Raw genomic sequence first — 6,347 nt, forward strand, 5'->3', positions numbered from 1 at the left:
ATTATAGCATTTTAATGACCTTGGTGGCTAAATTGTACAATACCTATAATAATATGAAATCTAGGAGAATTTTTGGCCCCATTGAGGCCATAGAAAATCTCCTACTGACTTCATTGGAGCCAGCAAAATCCATCCTAATTTTTCAGGTGTGACCAGCTCTAGTCACAAGAAGGGCTTATATTGCCCTCATACTCTTAAAAGAAGTGTGAACTGGTACTTTTCATATACGTATGCTACAAATGCCCTGAATTTTATTTCATGAAAGATGTTATGACATGGAATACGTTGTTTCTCCATGAAACATGCACCTTTTAATACCAGCTACTGAAAGGGTGATATATACGTCGCTATTTCTCCTGTCACCAAATAAAATGAAATTCATAGACCTGCTCTTAGCTAATGTGATCCATGTTTTATGGCTAAATAAGGCCTTGAAAATGAAAATCTTCTGTCCTTCTCATGAGGTACATAGATCCAAATTAAATGAGCAAGTTACATTAAGGCACCTACAAACCTTGAAAAAGGTGTATTGGCTTGTTCATTCTTCCTCTGGATAATAAACTCACTCGTCAAACATCTAGAGAGCAAGCCAAAGGAAGTGAACGTTGCCCTGCCTTAGCTTCCTTTATATTTTTTCAGTTTGCTGAAATTGGGCATATCTTCTGTAGATAGGACTATAAGAGATTGATAGATGCTTTAAGATCGGTTTGCGCATGAAAAGGTAATAATTGATCCCTGGCCACTTCATGAACCAGCATTTAGTGTGTTGTGCAACTTCAGAAATAAATCAGAATAACTACTTGAAAAATAAAAGGAGGTAAAAAAGCTCACTTTCCTTCAGCTTTAGGAAATATATGTTGTGTTAGAAAAGGTGTTAACTGACAACATGTTTTAACAGACATGGCAATAAATATGTCCAACGTTTTCTCCAGTGTGCAAACTGCCTTTGCAAGAGCCTGGAGAGATTCCCGCTGGTCTCTGCAGGATTTGGCTTGAGCTCCTCTGCAGGAATCAGTTCGTGCCAGTGGAAGTAAATAGGCCCTTGGGGATGCTGCTGCTGCCACTGAGGTATTTATTTTTATAATAACTTGTTGGCCAGTGCAGGGATAGGAAGTCACAACCACAGCTCCTGCATTTGAAACTCCACACCATTCATCCTTATCAGTTAAAGCCCTTTGCAAAGATAAGAATGATAAGAACCACAAACTTGAGGACCTGGCTACCAAACACCCCGATGGCCACTTGCCATGCTTCTGGGAGCAGCTTCTTTCCCTGTGCTCTGCAGTGCCTGCTGGTGCCTCCCAGTAGCCAGCAAGCAAAGCCAACCCCTTGGACCACAGGGTTGATGAGGGCAACAGATCACGGGATTTTTCTGACTCATACAGAGCCAATAAAACGCATTTCTTAGGAAGGAGCCTCCCTCACTATTTACTATTTCCAGTGACTGCTCACACTGTGTTATTATTCAACAATATTTTCTCTAGCTTGGCCCCTTCCTGGCTCACAGAGCCCAGCTCTGTTGGAGAAGCTCTTCTTCTAACCTCCAAAATTGTCACAAACAAATTACTCTGTTCTTACTTGCAAATCAGGTAGGAAACATGAGGGAAGCACAACTCCCTATTCACTGCCTTCAGGGAAAAGAGGGCAGATTGGTCAGTGACCACATTTCATTAGTCAAAGAAGAAACAGGATTATTCTCCTTCCCTTGCCAGACTCCGTCACTCAAAGAAAACTGAAACAGCAATAAGAGTGAAAGGGCCTGTGATAATGACACAGCACTTTCATATCATGTGTGCTCTTTTATCAGCACTTACAGACTTATGAACACAGAGTGGAGCCCTGTAGAATTGGCTGGTTTATGCATTTTTAAGAGTTGTTTTCCCACTTATTTCCTGTTTTCTTACCCAGCAGGCCTAACCACATCTAGAACCTAGATAATACTTGTGTCAGTATCTCTGCCAGCTTTGTTTAAACTCCCTTTCCTACACTTAAAACAAGCTTGAAGCTCCACTTATTCCCCTTCTGATACATAACTTAAGCAAAACTTGGCTTGAGGCCAACAATATCTATGAAAGGAGACATAAAGCTTGGGCAGAATAGGAAACAGGTAATTCTGCTGCTATTGCAAGTGCTGGAACATAGATGGAGAATTTTCTAATAACCTTCTCCAGCTGCCAGTTACTTGTTCAAAATGAAACACATATACTGTAGGAGGAAGAAGGCTGATGTGTTTCTAGGTTAAAAGAAATGTTGTCTGACATCTGTTTGCCACATGGTAGCCTTAACCAAAAATTTTCCCTCCTCCCAGCTTTTGCCTTGCTATGCATCCATTGGTTGCCTTCTCCCCTCCAGCAGTGGCTTTGAACCTACAGCATGATTCCAGAATCTGTAGGCTTTGTTTCATTTTCACCAAGTCCAATATCCCATTGGAATTCACCTGGGAAAGCAGTCAGAAAAAGTGACTGAGAGCTTCAAAACACAGTTCAGAGCATGAGAGTCCTCCGTGTTCCGGCAGGAACTGAACCCCTCTGCGGCAGGTGGCCTCCATAGAAAATCATGAGCCCCCTGAATATCCACCCAGCCGCACAGCAAAGCCTAGGTTAATGTTGGACAGCTGTAACACCTTCATGATTTGTGAACAAACATCAAAGGCCCCTGAATCCCAGAGTCCTAGCTCCCTCTCCTGGCAGAGCACCGTACCGGGAACAGAAACGGGGGCTGCACGGGGTGCTCCCCTGGCACAAGAAGCCTGAACCCCAGCTGCAGCTCAGCCAAGGGAGATGGGGAGAAACTGTGCCCTCAGTAATCAGGAGCTCCTCTCTGCAAGGAGCCCAGTGGTAATCACGCAGCTATAGCTTTACCAGCAGATTAATACAGGATTAGCAAAGTCAAAATCTATTCTAGTGAAGAACATCTGTGACATAGCTTTAGCTGCATAAAAAATATGTACTTGAGCACAGATAAAACTTCACTGCTGCGTATTATCTGCAGTTCTGAAAGTTGGGGGTAGTGCAGTTTATTCTCTAATATTCTGACACCAGACTGACTTGTGCAACTGTACCATCATTCCTCTCCAACACCACAGCCTTCTTCTGTTTGCTGTTTCCCATACATGCCAAGCCCCAGTCTGTTACTCACTCCTTGAGAAGCACACATCTGCCTGGCCAGATAAGAACCTGTCACTACAGCAGGTAATGTACAAATAGAAGGGATCTCATTAGTAGTCTCCAGCTCTTCAAAAACATATATTTTGTTTCCATATGTGAAGGCACAGCTTATTGCCCCTCCATTCCAAGTAACATCCACAACATCCCCGCTTGGTAAAAACACCCACTGTCACCAGTGGGCACAATGTCTGTGGCAGCACCAGAGGTGGAAGTGTGACACCTGCCATCATGGCCCAAGGTTGAGGCAAGGTCCTTCTTGGCCAGCAGCACATGCCTCCACGACTTCAGGGAATGAGCTGGCTCTTAACGGGGCAAAAGACATCAGGGCCTCAGTGCAAGCACACAGGCCACTGAGAGTGACCCAACCTGCAAGTTGTGTACAGGTACATGAAATTTGGCCATCTCGGCCACTGACCCTTAACAACTTGGGTTGGGTACACCAGTGGTTTATTTCGGTAGAATTTTGATTCTGTTAATCTGTGTTTCCACACCGTGGGTGGCTGAAGTCCACTGAAAGCCTCCCTAGCAAATGGGTGAGCTTGGATGCCCGGGACAGAGCCTGTTGGCATCCTGCTATTTCTGTGGAGAAGGTGAAAACAAGGTTTCCTGAACAAGTAAAACAACAGGTCTCTCTTAGCTGCTTACAGTAGCCTTTTTTTAGACCATTATTCAAGGGCTCTTTCAGTCTTTGGCAATGGGGTTACAGCTCCTGCTTAAGAGGAGCAGAAGGCAGCTCACAGATGTGCAAGCTGGTTTCTGCTGTGGATATGTTTTCTTCTAGATTTCACACCAGGGCAGTTTTCCCAAACCAATGCTCTTTCACAGGTCAGTGGCTTATTTCAGGACTCCCCTTCACTCACCAGCATCAACTACAGCTCCTGCTTAAATGGTAAGACCCTAAGTATGTTCTTAGAGGTCCATAAAGCAAAGCCAGAAGTGCACAGAAGGTATTTAGTCAAGGCAAAGCTGTGGTTCATAAAATGTCTCATTGTAAGTTGACCATCTTGATCGTAGGAGATTTTCTGTATATTAATCAGAATTAAATTATTGTTTCTTCCTCAGGGAGGGAAAATGAGATATTGGAGAAGAGAGAGAAAGACAAAGGGAAAAGGATACTTCTGGATATTTCAAAGATGTCTAAACTTTACTTCCAGATTTCCCTAGCATGCTCATCAATTTCATGTTAAGAATTATAAGCAACTTGTCTTTTCATCTTCTCTTCAACCAGAGTAGGTAAGCAGTTTTAAATCTGAGAAGTAGTTTGTGCTCTCAAACAGAGAAAGGGAAGGTGTATGAGCAAGAATTAAAGTTTCCAACATTGCAGAGCACTGGATGAAGTGGTGGTGTTAGCCCTGACCAGCAGCAATCCCAGGCAGAGCCCTTCCTCTGAACCCGACAGTCTTCATTTCCTGAATCAACAGGCCCAATGCAGGGCTTGCTCTCACCACCGTTACTCATGTAAGAAGCCCTGAAGTTGTGTCAGGGGAGGGTTAGCTTGGGTATTAGGAAAAGGTTCTTCACCCAGAGGGTGGTTTGGTACTGGAACAGGCTCCCCGGGGAGGTGGTCACAGCACCAAGCCTGACAGAGTTCAAGAAGCATCTGGATGACACTCTCAGGCACATGGTGTGACTCTTGGGGTGTCCTGTGCAGAGCCACGTGTTGGACTTTGATGACCCCTGAGGGTCTCTTCCAAGTATTCTATGATTTTATGAATTTTTACCTGAGGGGGTGGTATGTATGCCCAGAGGTATACATGGGAGACTGTAAATGGATACTAACTCTTTTTCTAATTATTATTTTGCAGAGCTATGCATCTACGAGTGGAGCTGTCATTCTGCCTCCCAAGTACCTCTTCTGGAAGAGATCTTAAAATGTATTGTTTCATGTGAAAAAGCATTCATTGCTTTGCTCCCAGCTGCAGCTGATGTAGTAGGAGAGAGCTGCCCACCCTTAGTTTACAGACCAGTTTGGCCACACAGCTTGTTAGGTAAAGACAGGCCAGCACACTCAGACTGGTGCCAGGAATATTGCTGCTGATTGTGCTCACCAAACCATGCTATGTCAGCTGCATCCATGTCAGAGGAGTATGTGCAAGACCAGTTACAGCTAATAAGCCTCTATCTGAGGGAAAAAATGAGACCAGAGTGAGATTTATGACAATTTCAAGCACAGAATAAGCAGTATGAACAGATGAGCCTCAAAGAATGGTAAGGTCCTCTTTACATACAAATATTTGGGGGGGGGAGGGGAGGGAAGGTGGAATAAAATCAGAAAATAATAGAATGAATTATAGCAAATACTCTTTCTAAGTAAAGTCGTTTTGCATTTCCCATGGGAGTCAGTTGAATGAGAGAAGACAAAAAAAAAGGAAGAGTAGAAACTGCTTGCAACACAGAACAAACCTTGAGTGCCAAGAACATGCTCCAGATTTTTCTAAAGATGCCTGGCTCTTATCTCAGCCTTGATTCATCACAGTTTACTCCCAGAATTGTTCAGAATTCAAGGACCTTGCTCCTGTGGGGTTAATGGGTTACATTCAGCATTGAAACCCATGACACAAATAGCTGCTTAATTATTCACTCCAAGATGGTTTTAGTGGCTAATCTAAACAAAAACGGCAACAGCAAAAATTACATTGTTTTACGTTCTGCCGGTGAAATGATTTTTTCTTTTAACCATATAATCCAGGACCATGCACAGGCAGGAGGGGGCCCATATAAAGGAGGGGTTGTGCTGCTTGTGACACGAAAGATTAGCATGCTCATGACTGAAGCGGAGGAAAAGGAAAACACAGCCATAAAAGTGACAGTAGAGGTGAAGAATTGTAGTGAATGTGTAATGCACCACCAAAAAGATGCAGAAGAAAACATACCAAACTGGAAGTCTTATCATATCTATCCTCCTATTCCAAAGCACGAATTAATTTGAAAGGAAGAAGCTGCTGTTCTCGTTGGCTCACATAATTTGTTCATAAACACAGGCAAGAAATATGCTAAAGTGATACGATTACCATAATTACTATTTTGTTCAAAAAATGCAGCGGTGGTTTTCCACCCTGAATTTCATTCAAGCAGCCATTGTGGCTGGTACCAATCAGGAGGTAATGGCACAGACTGCAGCTACTCCAGGAGCAAACACAGTAAATCTCGTGCTTCAAATGCACCAGCCACACAGGATGT

General features: G+C 43.5%; 1 long non-coding RNA gene across 2 annotated transcripts; it reads left to right on the plus strand.

The window, feature by feature from the left end:
- Positions 1–975: 975 nt before the first annotated feature.
- Positions 976–5,778, plus strand: LOC113975807. Of its 2 annotated transcripts, none has more exons than XR_003536934.1 (4): positions 976–1,068; positions 3,086–3,191; positions 3,949–4,056; positions 4,973–5,778. It is a non-coding gene; the product is annotated as an uncharacterized LOC113975807 (long non-coding RNA). The 2 variants fall into 2 exon arrangements; XR_003536935.1 differs by lacking the exon at positions 4,973–5,778 and adding an exon at positions 4,322–4,365.
- Positions 5,779–6,347: the final 569 nt, after the last annotated feature.

The sequence above is a fragment of the Neopelma chrysocephalum genome, unplaced genomic scaffold (assembly GCF_003984885.1).
Source record: "Neopelma chrysocephalum unplaced genomic scaffold, ASM398488v2 Primary Assembly neopelma1_143, whole genome shotgun sequence".
NCBI lineage: Eukaryota > Metazoa > Chordata > Aves > Passeriformes > Pipridae > Neopelma > Neopelma chrysocephalum.